The sequence below is a fragment of the Triturus cristatus genome, chromosome 12, assembly GCF_964204655.1.
Source record: "Triturus cristatus chromosome 12, aTriCri1.1, whole genome shotgun sequence".
NCBI classification, from domain to species: Eukaryota; Metazoa; Chordata; class Amphibia; order Caudata; family Salamandridae; genus Triturus; species Triturus cristatus.
The window spans coordinates 38603717-38624296 of record NC_140595.1 but is presented as its reverse complement, the minus strand read 5'-3'; the positions used below and the strand labels follow the sequence as shown (position 1 = coordinate 38624296).

The window sequence follows — 20580 nt, the reverse complement described above, 5'->3', positions numbered from 1 at the left end:
GGTCTTCCTGTGGAGTTCTATGCGGCCTATGCCGATCTCCTAGCCCCTAGATTGTTGGTAGTATACAGGGAGGCGAAGAGGCTCGGGCGTCTCCCAGGCTTGATGTGTGAGGCATTGGTGGTCCCGCTCCTCAAGCCTGGAAGGGATTCCTCCGATCCGGGGTCGTACCGTCCCTTATCGATGCTGACGGTGGATTATAAAATACTGAGCAGCATCCTGGCCTCGAGGCTGCTCGGCCACATGAGCTCCTTGGTACATGAGGACCAGGCTGGCTTTATCCCCAGGCGTAACACGACCATGAATATTCGCCGGTTGTTCCGCTTGCTAGGAGAACCGCTTGTGGACGCCCCGTGCCCGGTTGTCCTCTCAGTGGATTTAGAGAAGGCTTTTGATAGCCTGGAATGGGACTACCTTTGCACTGTGTTGCGGAGGTTCGGCCTCGGGGAGGGCTTCATCAGATGGACCAGGGTTCTGTACGCCTCGGCGTCAGCCAGGGTTCGGGTGGGACCGCTGATTTCCTCACAATATCCGGTGGAACGAGGCACGAGGCAGGGATGCTCGTTATCCCCACTGCTCTTTGCGCTGGCGGTGGAACCTCTTGCGCTGCATCTCCGGTCGGGAGCCCATTACACGGGCCTGTGGACTCCTTCGGGCCCGCATTACATCTCACTGTATGCAGACGACCTGTTGCTCTTCCTAGAAGACCCGCTAGAGGCCCTACATGGGGCTGCGACGGCGCTCACGGAGTTTGGGGAGGTCTCGGGCCTCCGAGTGAATTGGACTAAGACCTGTCTTTTCCCGGTCCGCAGGGGCGCCCCTACCCCTACTCTGAGTAGGGAGATTAGATGGGAACCCGACTGCTTTAAGTATCTAGGGGTGTATGTCTATCATGAACCTTCTGGCCTCCTGGATGGGAACATTGCCCGGGGCATTCGAGCACTTCGAGGCAGTATGGGCTTTTGGGCCACGCTACCGCTCTCGGTGGCTGGGAGGATTGCTTTGCTTAAAATGGTGGCGCTCCCCCGGTTGCTATATTATTTCCGGACACTACCGATCTGGGTCCCACCGACCACGTTTCGACTTTTACGATCCATGATTGTCGGATTCCTTTGGGGTTCGGGCCGCCGGCGGGTGGCCCTCAAGACCCTACTGAGGCCGAAGGAGGAGGGTGGGCTTGCGGTGCCGGACTTCGAAAAGTATTATTTAGCGGCGCAGCTCCAGGCCTTCACCCAGGAGATCCCCCGGGAGTTCCGGGGCCCCGAAGAAAAGAGGGGAACGGGCATGGCCAGGCATGTTCTCTCCTTCATAGCGATGAGACAACGGTTGGCCTTGCAGGACTTGTCAATGGAGGAGCGGACTATCCGCCTGTGCTGGAACCGAGCTCACGCCCGGGGCCACCTGCGAACACCGTACGCGCCCGAAATACCGCTGGGGATGCTAACGGCTCTGCCCCATGGGGGTGATTGGTCGCGGCTGGCGACCTGGGAGGACGCCGGTTTGCAGCTAATCGGGGATCTATACGAGGACGGGTCGCTCTTGCCCTTCCAGGAGCTCATCGAGCGCTTCGGGATTCCCCGCGGCGACTTTTTGCTGCACTCGGCCCTTGCTCGTGCGATCCAGGCGCACTGGAGACGTGGGCAGGAGGAACCTCCATTATCCCCAGTATGCCAATACGTGATGATGTCTGCGGGCACGGTGAAGGCGGTCACTTGCCTTTACGGCAGACTGATCAATGAGGGGATGGCTCCCCTCACCACTTTGAGAAACCGCTGGTAGGAGGACATTGGCAGGGAGATCCCGGAGACGACCTGGGCCCAGCTAGTGCGGAGGGCCTGGAAGGGCACACGCCACGCCCGCTTTCAATTGGTCCACTACTACGTGCTCCATAGAGCCTATTTGACCCCGGTGAAAATCAGGCGATATTTTGGTACGACTTCGGCGGAATGCCCCAGGTGCCCGGCCCAGGAGGCGGACCTCCTCCATATGCTGTGGGCCTGCCCGGGATTGTCATCCTATTGGGAGGAAGTGGGGAAGACCCTGGAGGGGACGACGGGGAGATCTTTATCGCTTGACGCGGCGGTGGGTCTCCTGCACTGGTTCCCTCATACCCCCAAAAATAAAATTTCTAGCAAGTTCATTGATCTGGGGCTACTCCTTGCTAAACGGGAGGTGACCAGGAACTGGAAGGCACGAGCTGGTCCGACGGGAAGCCGGTGGCGCAGCGAATTTTTGAAGTGGGTGGCGGGGGAGAGTACGCTCAGATACCAGCTAGCTTGGAGGCAGCGTAATGAGAAGGCACAGGAGGCAGCGCTGGAATGGGAGATGTTGGTGCAGGCCCTTAGGGATTATGGCGCCCCCAGTGACTCTGAGCTGGAGGAAGAGGCTCGCCCTGAGTCCCGATAGACGATTGCACTTTTCAGATCTATTGCTTTCCCCGTGGGTCCTTTTGGAGATCCTGTGGCGGTTGGTGCCGCGCGCTGATGGCGGGGGGAGGGGGAGGGTTTACCTGGGTTTGGGGTGTTTTAAGAGTGGGGTGTTATTTTGGGTTTATGGGTTTGTTTGGAAAAGCAGATGACGGACAGCGGGTTCTCCGGGCCAGCTTCGACATCCTCCTGAGCCCCCATTGAATTTCGCCGCCCGACCCTAGGGTTGTGGGCTGAATGGCTGTGTAAGTAACTTACGGTGGGGGAACGGAGGGTTGCGTCTCATTGATCGGGTGTGATATATAATGTTGGCCGGTTATGTAACGATGTACGGATTCCTGCAATAAAAATATTTTAAACAACAAAAAAAAAAAAAGACTGATTTGCATATGGCTGGGTTCAAACTGGAATGGCATGGTGAGCAAAAAAACGATGGATTTAGGCCCAGATCTCTTTACTTGGGTGAATGTATGACATTGTTCTGCATTCTGACAATCAATTGTTGTTTTTGCGATCACCCCTATCGCAGCACACACACAGGGAGCAGTTTGGTTGCTGGTTAACCTCCCTGATCGAATCCCTACCTAATCACGGATAACAAATGATGGTGGCGTCGCCCGGCGCCCCCGAAGCGCTACCCTACCTAGCGTGCCCTGAATACTGCTGATGAGGCAGCGATGGCGCACACTCCGCGCAGGGGATGGATACGCCCGGAAAGCGCGGAACGATTACACCCGGAGTGCACAAAGCTGCATATCAGGCGTACCCAGACACTTAGCGGCCTGAGGGGCACAATGCTGGAGGGACGGATGCGCGCCACGCAACACGCACATGGTCTTGAACTGCGAAGCCGCACACTGGGCTCGTCGGATATATGCGCTGCCATATATGTCACGGTGAGCTATACCGAAACCTCCTTGTCGCGATCCAGCCTACACTATGAACACGACGCTGGTGCTAAGCTGCCCGGAGGCCTTGGCATTTGGGGGTAGCCACGGTGTCCTGTACGACCCTCGCTAAGGGCCTGGGTGGCAACCGTAATAGCCGCCATGTGGGCTGGAACACAGCGCCATCCTCTATTGCTAGCAATGAGCTTCAGACACACTACAACAAAACACAGAAAAGCACCATAGACCTACCTTCTCACAATGTACGCACCTGATTCCTATACAAATGTTCATCTACACATCGCCGCCGGACCTCCGGGTTGCCGGCTGAATGGCTGTGTCTTACCAACAGGAAACATGTGTTTTCTTTTGTCTCACTGATCGGACACCTTGGCTGGTGAATGTACATTGTAAAATGATGTGACTGCGATTAATAAAGGTTTAAAAAAAAAAAAAAAAAGTATGCTTGAGCTGCCTTACTGGAGTTAGTAACAGAGAGTCTTATTTGAGAAACCCTCAGTCAATAGGGTGTCAAACAATATGTGTTCTGATCCTACCACAAATTATTTCGAAAAATGTCTGGCAGCCTGTGGAGCTTGCAAACTGTTATTCTGAGCCCAGCTTCTGTGCTTGGTATGTGTGTCATGCCTGGAGTTGTGGTGTTTTTCTTGCACCATGCAGTGTACACAAGTGCTGGTGCACATTTTTTGTGTTTAATATTGTTTGTCTGTGTTTTGTGCTTCCTTGCTTATGCGTGGTGAGTGTTTGTTAGTTTGGTGTGTCTGCAGGTGTTTTGTGATTATACATGTATTTTGTGTTTTCACATGTGACTGTATAAGTGAGTATGCATCTGTTTTGTGTGGGCGTTTTTAGTGTTTTAATGCTTACGGATGCATGTATGTGTATGCTTGAGCATGCATTTACTAGTGTTAGTTTAAATGTTCATGTTGAACAAGTTACTTACCTTCGGTAATGCTTTATATGGTAGAGACAATATCTAGTTGCAGATTCCTTACCCTTGAATTCCCCAAGCATCAGGCTGGATTCGGAAACGTTTGCATGAGCAGTACCCCTTGCGCGCGCCGTCGGGTGGCTCTATTCGGCCCTGCTTGATGTTGCGGAGTTGTTAGCGTTGGTTATGACATTGCGGTCACCTATATAGGCGCCACCCAGGCACATGGATGTCAATACTTTTCACTTTTCAATGCCAGAAGCGCAGAGCCATGATGTGACTGATTTGATTGTGTAACTATTCCTGTGTATGCTTGTACCTTCTATTTGTAACTAAATGCTTACTCTGCAACAAAGGGTGTATATAAGCACCATGGTCTCTGTATTCCATGTGGAGAAGTGTGGCTCAATGATTAGAGTGGCAGACCCTGATGCAGAGATCTAGCCTGGGACCAGGGTTCAATTCCCCGCCTCGGCGGGTCTTGGGCTCAAAAATTCCACAGACCTGATAATTCTCGCCTCGGTGCCATTCCAATCATGGAGTCCCACTCTGCAACTCTGGGCAATAGCTTGCTTAATCTCCACAACAGCCCCCACAACGCGAAGGATGCCTGGCCTCCACCTTGGGGGTGCCCAGGAGTGGACACCTCACTGGGAAAGCCAGGATGGGTTCCACAGCGGTATTCGTACAAGCGCCTTGAGACCCTTGCGGGTGAGTAGTGCGCTATACAAGTATCAATTTACATTTTACATTTACATGTACTACCTCAGGCAGCACTTGAGAGTGCTGTGTGGACGTAGTCCCACTCATGAGTGATTAATAAGCTTCAGTGCCAATCTCTATTTTGTTGGTTTAAGGACCCGTGGACAGAGAAGGGTGACCCCTGCACCGGTGTGACCCTTAAAAGGCACATTTCCACAGTTTGGCGCCCGACTCGTGGGGCTCATCAGAGACGGGGCCACCCGAAGGAGTGGTCTTGACGGAGGACTGGAATCCTGCTGAGGACACGTCCTGCATGAGGAGACCCTCGTCTTTGCAGACAGAAGCGACTTTTCCGGTTTTCTCGATTTGACCCTCCAGGTGGTGGCCGGTCCCGCTGAGACTTCCTTTGGTGCAAGTTTTGCAGTGACCATTAGGTCGACCAAGAGACTAGCGGTTGGAGTCTATTGTTTGGTAAGGTCGCTGAAGCGGCACTCTTGATTTTGGATTTGCTTGGCCAACATTCTGGTTGTGTTTGTTAGTTTATCTCTTGCAAAAGATAAGGGCAGGTAATGTGGAGATTCTTCTCTACTTTGACATATCTGGGAAAAGTAATATTTTACAAAAATATTGTAGCATGCCTGCTCCTAGCACACTCCGTAGGTTGTGTTGTTGTCTTGATGGTATCAACATGGATTTAGAAAGAAGTCAGCCGGTTCCCACAGAGGGGACACCTAATAGGCATATGTACATTAAATATGGTATTTCTTCCATAATGTATAGTACACTGTGGAACAAATATACGAAAAAGGATCCCGATTTACGATGGCCTGTGAGTGGGTCATTTGATTTAAAAAAGATTCAGTATGTAGAGCAGTGTTTGTTTAAGCATAAGAGTCGACAAGCTATGTTTGATTGTGTACGAATGTGGGAAAAAGAAGTGCAAGAGAGAGTGAGGAAAGAAGAAGCTATAGCAGAAAAAGAACAGCGTAAAACGATATATCAAAAAACGTTAGAATTAAAAAATAAAAAGAGATGAATGCAATAAAAGTAAAAGAAGAAAGGGAGCGTCGTTTAGAGGTAACTGGCCAGTACCCTATTAAGGCGCCCTATTTATCCCATACTTAATAAACCACAGGATGATTCCATCTTATTAGATGGACCTCCATCCCCGTATAAATTCCCTAGTGCCCTGGAGAATGAGGTTTCTGATGAGGAGCATTTGTCTTCAGAAGAAAAAGATAAAGAAGCAAGATGGGCGGAAGACTTGCTCTACTTTGACTACTGAAGGCAAGGCTACTCTTCGATCCGCTGCTCATAAAGCAGCTCGTGGGAGTGCCTCTGCCCCAGAACTCGTAGCAATTGTTCAGCAGTGGAAAGATTTAGAGCAGTTATATTTTGTAAAGATGTTTACTTGGGAAGTAATACTCAGTTTTAGAAAACATTCTGATGATCTAGAGCCATCTGATATAAATTCTGATTATAAACAATTAAGTGATGGCACCTTTCTTCCTTCACGGGTGCCTGATCTAATTAGGCGAGTGGTTAAATTGCGCACTGACACATTCCGTCTGCGAGAGGAGAAAAAAGCAGCTAGTAAAGCTATAACTGAACAAACAGTTCAGACCCCGGAGCGACAAGAGGGAGCTAGGGAGACAGATAAACATACTAGTGATACTGTAGTTACTATGAAACCCATGCGTGAAGCAGCACCTCTGTATGTTCCCCCAAAGGGAGCCGGAACGAATGGCGATAAAGATTCAGATGATGCCAAGGGATATTTTGTCTATGATTTGGTCTACACTCCTTGGAGTAGAGCAGATGTTATGGCTCTTAAAGCTGCTTTGCCCGACCTGCTTAAAAATGCGCCCGCTGTTTATGAAGAAGTGGAAGGAGCTATTAGCTCCTGTACTATGACTCTGCCAGATATTGACATGTTTTTTGGACTTATTTTGCCCCCTGATATGTGGAGATCAATTCGGAAGGCAGATGGTAATGTAGATGGTAATGATACTTGGGTACATTTAGAGGAAACAGATGCGGCTAGAGAGCCTGCGCAGAAACCACGACAGGAGATATTAGATCTTCCCAAAGCTATTGTGACTAAATTGAAGACTCTTATACCCCCCTAAAAATATAGATTGGACTACATTAGCGTCTTGTAAACAGAAAGCAGATGAGTCAGTTTCTGATTTCTTTACGCGATTTGAAGAGACATTCCATGATTTTAGTGGGCAGTCATTGACAGATGACACGGGTAAGCATCTGTTCATCGACAAATTTGTCGCCTACATGTTGCCAGAAATAGGAGGTCGCCTAAAGGCCAGTGAGAGTTCATGGACTACGTCTTCCCCAGTCTCCCTTTTGACTATGGCCCAGTATTATGAGCATCAGGAATTGGAAGCAAAAGGCAAGGAGGATAAAAAGGTTAAGGATTTAAAAACGAAAGTTATGTTGGCTCAAGTCTATGGTCCACCATTTAGAGGAGGTGGACGTGCGATGTATCGCCCTGGTGTACCCCCTTTCCCTCGAGCAACTTTGTCTTCTGATCAGTGTGCTTATTGTAAAGAGATTGGAAATGGCGTTCTGAGTGCCCCCTTTTGCGAGGTCAGCAGTATCAGCGGGGTAGAGGAAGTATGAGAGGCCGCCCAGGGAACTCAGGAAATAGGGGAGGCATGAATAATCGTACCAGATTTGAGGCAGTTGAACACAACCCAAATTCTTCTAATACCTTTGATAGACGAAACCAATATCAAATGTCTGATTATTCGGTTGATGGTCTTAAGGATTCTGATTATGCATAGGAATGCCTAGGATGGGGTAAGGAACCGGTTGAGGTCCCAGTAGATCAGAGGGGTCCCTATGTTGACGCAAATGTCTTGGGTTCTACTGATCAGTTTCTGCTTGATACAGGAGCTACTCGTAGTGCTCTGTCAAAACTATTGGTTCCTAGGGCTCCCCTGTCTGGCACAATGATAACATCGATAGGGTTCGACGGGACACCTACACTTAGACCACTGTCACAGACACTTGCATTTAGTCTTGATAAATTCACTGCAGCATGTCCATTTCTGCTTTCCCCGAACACGTCGGATAACATTGTGGGTATCGATATGCTTAAACATTTCCGTGATACAATACGTTGCTCCCCAGAAGGTGTGCGTGTTATTTTAAATGATAACTATCCAATGGTTGAGAGGTCTTGTCTGATTAAAGAGGATGTTGCCCTGGCATCGCTACCTAGTACTTTGTGGGCTACATCAGATACCGATGTGGGACACATGGTTATTCCACCAGTACATATTCAAGGGAAGGAATGTGCTTCGTTGCCTCGACTGCCCCAATATAAAATATCTCGGAAGGCATAGAAGCATTAATACACATTGTTCAGGATGTAATCAAGGTGGGGGTTGTGGAAGAAGTCCCTTACAATACCTGTAATAGTCCTATTCTTCCTATTTTGAAAAAAGATACTGACACTAAAATTTACAGATTCACCATTGACTTACGAGAGGTCAACAAAATAGTGGTGCCCCAATACCCGGTAGTCTCTGACATCATAACACTTCTTACTATGGTTCCTCCTACTGCCACTACATTTAGTGTGATCGATTTGAAGAATGCATTTTTCTCTATACCTATTCACCCTGACTGCCGTTATTTGATCGGCTTCACTTTGAATAATCGATCATTCAGATTTTGTAGAGCTCCACAGGGGTATACAGAGAGTCCTAGCATTTATAGCCAGGCATTGAAAAGGCAGCTTCACTCTTTCCCGGTACCAAAAGGGGTGGCTCTTATTCAATATGTCGATAACATCTTGTTGGCTGCTGATACCCCTGAACAGTGTGAAGGAACACTATTGTTATTATCATTCCTTGCCTCTCATCCTCACAAAGTCTCTCAAAAGAAATTGCAATATTGTAGACAGCAGGTTACCTATTTAGGTCACTTCCTGTCTAAGGAGGGACGTGCACTCACACCAGATTGCATTCAAGCTATTTTAGACATGCCTGTGCCCCGTACTCAGCAGGATGTTCGTGCACTGATTGGCCTTACTTCTTTCTGTAGGCAGTGGATCCCTAGCTTTTCTCACATTGTTAAACCCTTGTTGGCCCTTTTGACTAAAGACACTCCGATGCCCCTCCCATAGACTACTGAATGCCAGAATGCTTTTCAACAGTTACGTCAAGCTCTTTGTTCTGCACCAGTATTAGGAACGACTAGTGGAACGTTACAACTTTACCCTCAAATTGAAGTTGGCCACAATACAGGCTTCTACATCTTTGAAATGGCCTGATGCACTGCCCTTAGCATTGCTATCTATTAGATCGATACCACATACACGATCTGGCCTCACACCGTATGAGGTGGTTTTAGGAAGGCCAATGAATATTTGGGGGACTCCTAAGCCACGCCCTATACATGATGTAACTTATGTATTGATGAATGACTATTTGTCTCAGTTGACTGACAATTTGTCTTCTATTTATCAACAGGTTCGGGAGACTCTTCCAGACAGGTCGCAAGGTGAGGGCCACTGCTTACACCCGGGAGACTACGTTGTAGTCAAATCTTTCTAGAGAGCCAGCTCCCTAGCACCGAGATGGTGTGGCCCTGAGCAGGTGCTACTGGCTACCAGGACTGCGGTTCGAGTGACCAACCGGAAGAACTGGGTTCATGCGACACATTGACGGAAAGTGTTGCAGGACCTAGTGAGCCCAGCTGCGTTGGCAGGTCACCGAGACATCTTGGTCACAGAGAAAGGACAAGCCACGTCACCTGAAGGACCTGAGGAAGTCTTCCCGGACCACACGATCCCTGGTACATCTCAAAATCAGCTGCAACCCCGGGAGAAAGACACTTCGTTGCTGAAAAAGACTGTTTGAGCCACTGTCCTGGGTAGTGAAAGACTGAGTTACAAAGGGGGGAAATCTTTTAGTGGCTACTCGTCTCAACCTCAGTGAAGAAACCAACGTCTGCCCAGGACCATCTGTTTTTCAACAACGAGATGAACATGCCTAAAGAAAAGAAGGAAGCTGCTGCAAGAGTTTGTGGTCGAAAGAGTATATTCATTATTGGACTCACTTCGATTGTTGTTATTATTGCTACAATAACACGGGTTGTAGAGGGAGTAGCTCCTGCTCGAAATCTACTGACTGCTACCACTCCTGTCCCCATTGAACACCACTATTTTTCTCTTCCTTATGAGCAGAAGCACAGAATGTCCTATCTCAACAATACGTTCATTCAAATGTTGCGTAACACCCACAATGCTACGAACATTACCAACTGCTGGGTATGTGGAATGATGCCAGCTCATCAGAAAAAGGGAGGAACGCCTTTTATTCCCTTGCCGTTTTCACATAATGGCTCCTGCAGAGCCTGGTTTGCACTATTGTGGGCTTCTCATATTGGTAATATTACCAACTTTGATGTAGGAAGACTTAACACTCAGTTAAATAGAGTCTGTTACCCTGATGAGGAAGGAGATCCACAAGCTAAAGGAACTGTATGGGAAATGGAGGGGGTATCGCCGAGGAAATTCCTCTGCGCGCTAGGTTTTCTCTGACCCTCGAACTATCAAGGGTAATAAACCTCCTGTTATAGCGGTTACTAGAGCTTGAGCAGACCTTTGTGTGAGCAGTACTGGTAATATCGCTGTGGGAAAAAGTGACTGTACCTTAATGTTGAACATTACTGGAATGAACAACAGCAGTTTTTTGTCCTCACATAACACCCATTTCATTTGCGGAAATAAAGGTTATTACCATCTACCTACTGGTTGGTCAGGTAGCTGCTATGTGTCCTTTTTGCTACCACCTGTGTTCTTGGCACCTGCATCCTACCATAAAGACTATAAACTGTTAAATGAAATTTCCAAAAATAGATTCAAAAGGACAATAAACAACTATGAGGTGGATCAAACTGATACGGCATTAGAGCAGTACATTGACTTTAATTTGGGACTGTTCTTCTTTGTTGGTGCGGCCTTAAACAGCAGAAAGATAAGGCGCTTAACACGTGTTGTAGAGGCTGTAACCAATCAGACAGCCAGGGCACTTGGAAATATCACGGAGGAACTACAAATTGCAAGAATTGTGGCGCTCCAAAACAGGATGGTCCTTGACGTCATCCTTGCCGACCATGGTGGAGCATGCCGCATCATTGGGGGCAGCTGGTGTGTGTACATCCCTGACCACGCCCCTTCAGTTATTGATGCAATTCCCCAAATGCACAAAATAGCCACTGAAATCCACCAGGATTCAGTGACATGGACTTTGAATGGATGGCTATGGACTATGTTTACTGTATGGGGCTGGAAAATATTGTCAGACCTATGTATATTTTTTGCGATTCTCTTCACTTGTTGCCTATGTATTCAATGCGGACCAATGCTCTGTTCCCTTTGTATTTCTACCTGTACCTCATGTATACCGGCTAAACAAAATGTCAAGAATGTAAATGCCCGCCTAGCAATGGACCAGGAAATTAATGAACTCATGAGAATAGATGTACATGATATCTCACATGCTCCTTCCAAATCAGAGAGATGTCTGCAGCCAATGCTAAAAGGGTCGTCTGTGGAAATTGAGAATAATTGCTGCTAGCATGACCTGAAGCCATCTTGTTTGCAGCATCCATTTTGTTAGCCTTGTGATTCTTCCGTCTTCACTGTTGCTTGCGTTTCTATTCTGCTTGAGTCATCAGCTTTAGTTATTTCCTTCTATTCTAAGGTCAAGCAATGTATATGTGCTGAGAAAAGGCCTGTAGCTGCCAGAATGCACCTGACTAAAGACATAACTGTCAACTGTGTCTTGCAACTGTAAGCAGTTCTGTTCCCCCTCCCACTTTGCTAACTAAGTGATTTCCCATCTGCCCATGTCTGGCTGTAACTATTCCTGTGTATGCTTGTGCCTTCTATTTGTAACTACATGCTTACTCTGCAACAAAGGGTGTATATAAGCACCATGGTCTCTGTATTCCATGTACTACCTCAGACAGCACTTGAGAGTGCTGTGTGGACGTAGTCCCACTCATGAGTGATTAATAAACTTGTTATTTGAATTCCAGCTTCAGTGCCAATCTCTATTTTGTTGGTTTAAGGACCCGTGGACAGAGAAGGGTGACCCCTGCACCGGTGTGCCCCTTAAAAGGCACATTTCCACAGTTCAACAGCCGCAAGAGAGCAGACAGAGCAGAAAGTTGACCCTTGAGAGTACCCAACACAGAGCCCTGTTGGGCAAGGGTAAGAATGAAAAGAAGGGTAGTAGATAAAGAGGGAGAAAAGGGGTCAATAGACCTTTCAGTACAATATTTTGTTTTAAATTGTCAACGGCAGGCATATACCGTCTTAGTGGAGGGCCTCCTGGTCACCAAAATAACCTCCCATATTTTAGGAGGAAGATCTAAAGCTATCAACTGTCGTGACTCAATCTCCATGCGTGGAGGCGGAGAGTTGACAGATTCGGGTGGAGAGCTCTTCCCTGCTGCTGCGACAGAAGATCCTCTTGAAGGGGCAGTCTGATCGGAGGATCGATGCTCATTTTCAGAAGCTTTGGATACCAAACTCTCCTTGCCCAGTCCGGAGCCACAAGAATAACTTGGACCCAGTGGTTCCTGATCTTCTTAAGAACCCTGGGCAGAGGTAGTATGGGTGGAAAGGCGTACAGTAGACCTGAGCTCCACTCGCGACGAAAAACATCACCGAGCGATAGCTGCCGTGGAAACTCCATTGCGCAAAACTGCTGACATTGTGCGTTCTCTTCGGAGGCGAACATATCTAACCAAGGCTATCCCCACTGCTGAAAGAGACCTTGTGCCACCTCCTACTGGAGACACCATTCGTGATACGCTAGGAATCGATGGCTGAGTTCATCTGCCCTGTCATTCAGAGAACCTGCCAAGTGTTGAACCACCAGGGTAATGCCCTGCTCTTCTAGCCATGTCCATTGATCCCAACACACCCTGTTTGTTGCAGTACCACATGGCAATGGTGTTGTCCGTGGACACCTGCACTAACTTCCCCTTGACAGAGGGAAGAAATGCTTTTAATGCCAACCGGATCACCTGAAGATCCAACAAACTGAGTTGGAGCCGCGACTCCTCCAGAGACCAGTGTCCCCTGATCTCCACCTCTCCCACATGGCCGCCCTATCCCAGGAGCGACGCATATCACTACTGTGTGATCTGGTTGGGGAAGGGAGAGTGGTCTGCCTCTGACCCAATTGCAGTTCATTAGCCACCACTGCAGGTCTCTCGCAGTTCCCTCCGAGATCTGGATCATGTTGGAGAGCTTCCTCTGATGCTGCACCCACTGGAACTTCAGGTCCCACTGCAGAGCTTGCACACGCCATCTGGCGTGTTTTACCAACAGGACACAGGAGGCTAGGAGAACCAGCAGCCTCACCGAAATCCAGGATAGAGGCTGAAACATCAGTATCATAACATGAATATCCTGGACTCGCTGCTCGTGAGGATAAGCCCAAACCTGAGCGGTGTCTAGAACAACTCCAATGAAAGGAAACATCTGGAAAGGAGCCAGGTGTGACTTCAGCATGTTTATAGAGAACTCCAGTGAATGCAGGAGTTCCGCCGTAGTCTGAAGGTGGGAGACGACAGCCTGGGGCGAGGACACCTTCAACAGTCAGTCGTCGAGGTAGGGAAGACTGAAATCCCTAACTTGCGCAGATGAGCTGCAACCACCACCATCACCTTGGTGAACACCTGCACTGGTAAGGCCAAAAGGTAGGACAGTAAACTGAAAATGCTCGTGGCCTTTCTTGAACCCCAGGTAACGTCTGTGGCCCAGCAGAATGGGGTTGTGAAAATACGCATCCTGCAAGTCCAACGCTTCCAGCCAGTCTCCTTGGTCTAGGGCAGACAAGACCTGAGCCAACATGAGCATCATGATCTCCTTTTTGAGGCAGAGATTGACGGTACAAAGATCTAAAATGGGCAATAACCCATTGCTCTTCTTCAGAATCAGAAAGTAGCTGGAATAGCAACCACTGCCTACTTGTGAAACCGGGACCCACTCTATAGCCCCCTTGGCCAGGAGACCTGTAACTTTCTCTTGGAGTAGATGATCCTCCGCCAGCCTTTCTTGAAGGTGCAAAATAGGAGGAGGAAAAGAAAGAAAAGGCAGAGGGTTAAACCTCCTGAATGATCTGCAAGACAAACATGTCTGATTTTATGGACCTCCAATGGAGGAGATGATGGATTCTCCCTCCAACAGAAGTAGCATGGTCTTGCAGAGTCAAGACTAGGAGTGCTTGGAAACTGCTGCTGCCGAGGGATGGAAGGCAGATGACTTCTGGCTTCCATTCCGAGGTCGGAATGAGCTTCGTCCATGTCCTCTCACAACTTGGGAAGCGTGCGCAGGACGATGACTGAGATATGGTTGATGCGGCTGAAAACCCCTTCCGTTGCCATGAAAGGGGCAAAAGCTAGACTGGCCATAGGGTGCTACTGAGAGGCCCAAGGCTCTGGCCGTAGCACAAGAGTCCTTGAAGCACTCCAAGACCGAGTATGCCTTCTCTCCAAAGAGACAAGATCTGTCAAAGGGCATGTCCATCAAATTAGCCTGGACATCGCCGGAGAAGCCAGATGTTATTAGCTAGGCGTTGAGCCGCAAGGCCACTGTCGACGAAATCGCACTGCCCAGCGTGTCAAGCCACACCTAATGGTGAATTTTACTGCATCTCTCCCATCCTTGACCGCTTGGGAGAGCGCAGACTGGGCCTTCTCTGGGACCTGTGGCAGCACTTGCGCAACTGTCTCTCAAATGGAGTGGGAGAAACGGCCCAATAAGCATGCTGTATTCACCGATCGCAATGCCACGCTGGCGGAAGAAAACATCTTCTTCCCAAGTGTTTCCAGCCCCTTGGAATCACCCACCCAGGGGCGGAAGGGAATGCGCCATGGGAAGTCGAAGCCTGCACCACCAAGCTCTCAGGGGTAGGGTGCTGGCTGAGGAACCTTGGGGTGCCTGGAGCCGGGCGATGGCGGCGTGCAATTGTCCTGTTCACAGTAGCCCCTCTGCTAGGCTTGGACCAAGTGCCTAGGGGGACATCAGTTAGTGCTTCATTAAAGGGCAATAGGGGTTCAGAGGTGGAAGACCCAGGCTGAAGCACATCGGTCAGAAGATTAGTCCTGGCCTGCACTGAGGGCATCTCCAGTCCATGGACATCAGCTGCCCTCCTTACCAGCATTGGATAACTGGGGATAAGCCTATACCTCGAATTTTTTCAAAGCATATATGATTACTGCTTCGTGGACAAACACTAGGGGCCATATGTAGGTAGGGTCACATTTACCGACTCATAAATACCGAATTTTACCGATTCGGTATTTATGAATCGGTAAATGTGATGTAGGTAATCAATCAGTAATATTTACCGATTCGGAAAGGGTCGGTAATTTAGAATCGGTATTTACCGATTCGGTAATGATGCATACCTTCCCATTGATTCCTATGGGCCAGGAGGCCCATAGGAATCAATGGGAAGCCAGTTACCATTACCGAATCGGTAATGGGGGAGGCAGTATCATGGGTGGCAGGGTGTCACATTGACACCCTGTTGCACCCCTGATCCGTCCATGTGTGCACATGTGGCGCACATACATGCCCTAAGGGCATGTATGTCTGCCACATGGCACTTTGACATCAGCAATATATCACGTTTTGCTAGGTATTCGGTATTTATCACCAACCTATATTTGGTGGTAAATACCGAATTCTTTTTCCTAGACATCACTCATTTGAGTGTTACCTACATATCATTTCAGGATTCGGTATTTACCGAATCGGTAAAATTACCGATTCGGTAAATTACCGAATCCTGAAATATGCCCCCTACATAGCAAATGCCTAAATACCAGTCGGTAACGGGATATTTACTGAAAATCGTCCGTTACCGACCGGTATTTGGCTTCCTACATATGGCCCATGATCTTTATGTTTATGCCGGTATTTTCATTTATACCTTTTACTTGTATCTTTAATCTTTTTAGTTTATACATTAACACATAGAGAAAGAAAACATTGTCTCTTCATGTGAGCATAACAAACACTTCATAACATATTTCAAATTTACAAGTGATAAATCGTGCTATATACAAAACATCACAAGACTCTTTAACAAACAATTGTGAAAAAAACAATATTTAAACAAGACCCAACATACTCGCTTTGTGTGAAACAAAATCAATAATCTAAGACCTTTCTTTTTCTTTTAAAGTATCTACGTCTGGTAATTACAAAAATGGAATTAAACCACAACTCCTCTGCACAACTTTCAGAGATGCGCCAACGCATTTTGAATCCTAATGTTTCCTTAACAGGACTCTCATCAGGGCTTCCTTATTTTCTGAATAATGTGGTTTTCTTCTGAGTAATGTGGTTTCTCTCTCCCACACTTCTGCTGGTCATGCCTCTGGTGAGCTCTTGATATAGAGACCTTCAGTTCTCGGTTTAAAAGGCGCTTTATCTGACCGCGTTTATTTCTGACGAATTGTCATGCAGGCGCTTCATATCTCTTTTTTCTGAGACGCAGTGAACGCCGCTTATTCTTCCTCGCGTTTAGTTATTTTACACTCGCATTTGCCTCAATTTGTAAACATCTTCACGCTGCATGTCACAACTCCAAGATACCATTAACAACGGTCCTTACCAGCATGGCATAATAAGCCCCCTACTCCGTAGCCACAGTTGGCGGAGAGAGCATGCCAGTATCTGGGGATGCATCCAGCCCACTGGCTTCCCCAAGATCCTCATACCAGTCCATCTGTTCTACAGATACATCCTGGTGTTCTAAAGGGTCCATAGTCCTCTCCCATGCCTGAAAATGACCAGGCGACAACATAGAACATCTGAGTTCTACCAGCGCCGGAGTTGGCGTACAGCAACAGCGATCCAACTCTGAGCTGTCAGGGATAAGGATGGGGCTGGCACTGCCGATGGGTGCTGGCGGCGCCGAATGCACCAACTTCGGGTTCGATGCCAGGGAAGGTCGCATAGGCAAGACTGCGTCGTCCCGGATCCAGAATCAGATCCATAAGGCACCGCCATGGCCGGAGCCAACTGCGTCAAATCTGATGGGGCCCCTTCCGCCTACGAGGGGCCCGATGGCTCACCAGAAGAGTCGGCCCGCTCAAATACACGGCGCATGGCCTCGTAAAATTATTTTATTTGAGTGGGGGCGCTCTGACTCCCAGGAATGGAGGGAGGCACGGAGTCAACCCTGCCTCAGGCTTCGCAGAACCGTGCCTAGAACATCGGTGTTCCTTACCTCATTCATCGATGGACAGTCGAGGCGAAGTTAAAGTCCGCTTAGACTTCTTTTTCTTATGTCTCTTACCCGAGTGTCCCGAAGACTTCGAGTGGGAGGAAGAGGACTTGAAGCTCCGGAATCATTCCTGTGACCTCCTCTTCTTCAATCAGGACCAGGATCTCCGCGAAGTCTCACTGACCAGTGCCCACTGCCAGGCTGCAAAGAGCTTCATAGCTCGCTAATGCAAGGCCTAGGGTGCCATCGCCCGACAGTCCGAGCACGACTTTGAGTCGTGGTCATGCTCGAGACACCAAAGGCATACGAGGTGGGGGTCGGTTATCAACATGGCGCGGTGACAAGCGCCACGCGGTTTTAACCCTGTCTTACTAGAAGACATCGCTTAAAACGCAGAAAAAAAGATTTGGTGAACAAAAAGTAGAAAAACCTGCCAAAAAGTGACAGAGGTCAACAGATGGGACACTGACTGCAAAATTGATTTCTTATTCTGATCATTTCATTATTAAAAAGTCTTTTTTTGTCAACTTTACAAAACTAATAGGAGGTTACAAAAACACTAAAGAATACAGCAATCAACCAGTTCTTCATACAAGGTTATAACACAGGTAAAAGGAACCACAAGATAATACTTTAGATTAGGTAAGCAAAGTAACTGCAATGACGGATCACCTACTGTTGCTAAGGCAACAACAATAGCGAAAAAACGTCTTCAGGTAACAACGTCAATTCATAAAAGACCAACTAATATATGGCTTAAATTAACTGCTTCAAACAGAAGTTTTTTGGTTTAAGACCCTATGGATTTTCTATATATCTCTTTTTTTTGTTGTAAGAATGACGCTGGTCCTGGATAGTAGGAGTCAACGCGTTTCGGCCTTCCAATTATGGCCCCCTCAGGACTATGCGGGACCAGAATCACCCGAAATGCCAGCACCAGACGTGGTAAAAAAGAGCATACAGAAAGAAAAAAAAGAGTCACACTGTGCAAAAGTGGTGAATGTATGCTCCATTTTCAGCGAACCTTTCACAACGTATAATCTCGTTTGAAATGGAGCGGGAAGTGAAACTCAACCTGTAAGGCCCAGCAAACAGAAATTACTCTTACATGAGAAGGAAGCCATGCTTACCTCCAACTGATTATAACCAAGGTCTACAATGGACAATAAAGAAAGACAGAAATGTAAATGACTGATCAAGAAAAAGATGTAAATGACTGATCTAGAAAACACGGGCCAAAGGATGTTGAATGAACAGGATTAAAACTTACATGGAGGATTCTAGAGGAAAACTCCAAATTTATATTCAAAGATCGCAGTTGGCTGTCAGCCAAGTAGTCTGGAGATAACCTCGAAGCAGCGCAGTGAATATGTCCTCCGAATTTAGCACCGCGGGTGCTAGTTTCAAAAACTCGTTCCTAAATTAAACAGATCAAAAGGTTTAGGCTAAACAAAAGGGCATGAGCCCACAATCGTATCTAGCGGTAAACAAATATGATACTTACTGATGGGGGTAAGTCGGTGAGGCATAAAGACCATCTAATAGCAAGTATGGGTCACGTCCGTGATCCACAAACTGGTGTGGTCATCCGGTACAGAGTCCCTAACTCTGAACTCGACTGTAACGGCCCTGTTCCTCATAGAACATCAGGCGCTGTAGAAATGGAGGTGAATGGCATGACGAAGTTAGGAGCTAGAACGCCTCCTAATAGTAGAACATCCTTGGGCCAGCCGTCATCTTGCTCACAAGAGAATGCTGCCTGTTGTTTCTTAACCCCTTCGCTGCTGCGGACATTCCGCTGCAGCGCTGGGGGAGGCAGGGGGGCAGCGCGGCGGGCCTGTGCTCATGACGGAGCCGCTCCGTCATGAGCCACAGTTGAGCTGTGCTCATGACGGAACGGTTCCGTCATGACTCCGCCCATTTGCGTTGTCCCCTCGCACAGGCGGGGAAACAGCGCCGCGCAGGCGGAGCGGCCGCCAACAGGATTGTCATGACGGAACCGTTCCGTCATGAGCACACGCCAACCGTGGCTCATGACGGAACGGTTCCGTCATGAGCAGGAAAGGGGTTAAAACATCCGTTATGTTATGCCAAAACCAAAAAGGGGCTATATAGTGTCAGATTCTGTATGGAATGATGATCATATCCCGAGGATGTGTCTATTATACATATTCTGGCATACTAAGCTGAAAGCAGTTATGACAAAAAACATCAAAAACTGCTGTATACCAGACAAGTGATTGCATGCAAAACATCTCTTAGAAACTATGAAGGTGTTTTATCAGAAAAATTATAATGTTAGCGCTTCAATTATTGTGAAATAAATACAAAAGCATAATGAAATTAAAAAGAGGGTAGAGCCCAGTATAATATTTACAGTGAGCTACCTAGGTAGAACAAAACCTGAATCAAGGCACATTTCAAACACACTGCATATTTGGAACGGAAATACATAATATGTGAATGACAAAGTGCACAGCGAAGTCCCAAATATACACAGATACAAACAAGTCCATCCATGTACTCAGGTCGATAAGATTCATATGTTATCGCAAGGGTAAAGGTAATGAATGTCCCTTCTGTTTTTTGTAATGCAAAATACAAAGTACAGCAGACAAAATGAATTCATGAATAAAGTGCGTAGCTGTACTAAACTGTACAAGATGAAATACATTATATAATGTATGTTACACAAATTCAAAGATGTTTGGAAGGAACCAATAACATTCTTTTTTCTAATCAGTGACCATAGCTCTTCCTATTCATTGAGGCCCTGTTCATAGGTGTGGTATTTGGTAATTAATTTGCCCTCAGTTTGAAGTAGCAATGATTCCAGCGTTCTGCTGCTTTTGTTCAGTAAAGCTACGAAGAGCACTGGCCATCATTTCAAGTCATTTTCAGATTGTTGTCTCACAAAAATGTTCCACTAAGGGTTCCCCTGTGATTTTATACCGGCTCCTTGATATATGTTGCAGGATGCGTTTTTTTATAGGCTGGGTAGTTTGGCCTATGTAGCATTTTTCCATGGGCACCAAATGCAGTACATCATGTTCTCGGTGTTGCAATTAGAAACTTCTCTGTTATTTATTTATGACTCCATGGAATGTGAATTCTTTTGAATATGAAGTAAAATTACATTCTACGCATTGACTGCATTTGTAATGTCCAGTTACTGGAGGTAACTTCAGGAGTCCTATAAGATCTTTCAGCTCCGTTTTCCTGGCTGCCCTTACAAGATGCTGTCTAAGGTTTTTTCCCAGTTTATACTAGACCAATGGTTGCGGGATCTTAAAAGAGGTTTTCATCTTCATATTGCTTGAAATGATGTT

The 20580-nt window shown here is 47.4% G+C and overlaps 1 protein-coding gene across 1 annotated transcript in view; it reads right to left on the bottom strand.

Annotated features, from left to right (window-relative positions):
• LOC146772348 (kelch-like ECH-associated protein 1A) overlaps positions 1-20580 on the bottom strand; it is an 89944-nt gene that overhangs the window by 18718 nt on the left and 50646 nt on the right. The gene's annotated exons all lie outside the window — the stretch shown is intronic.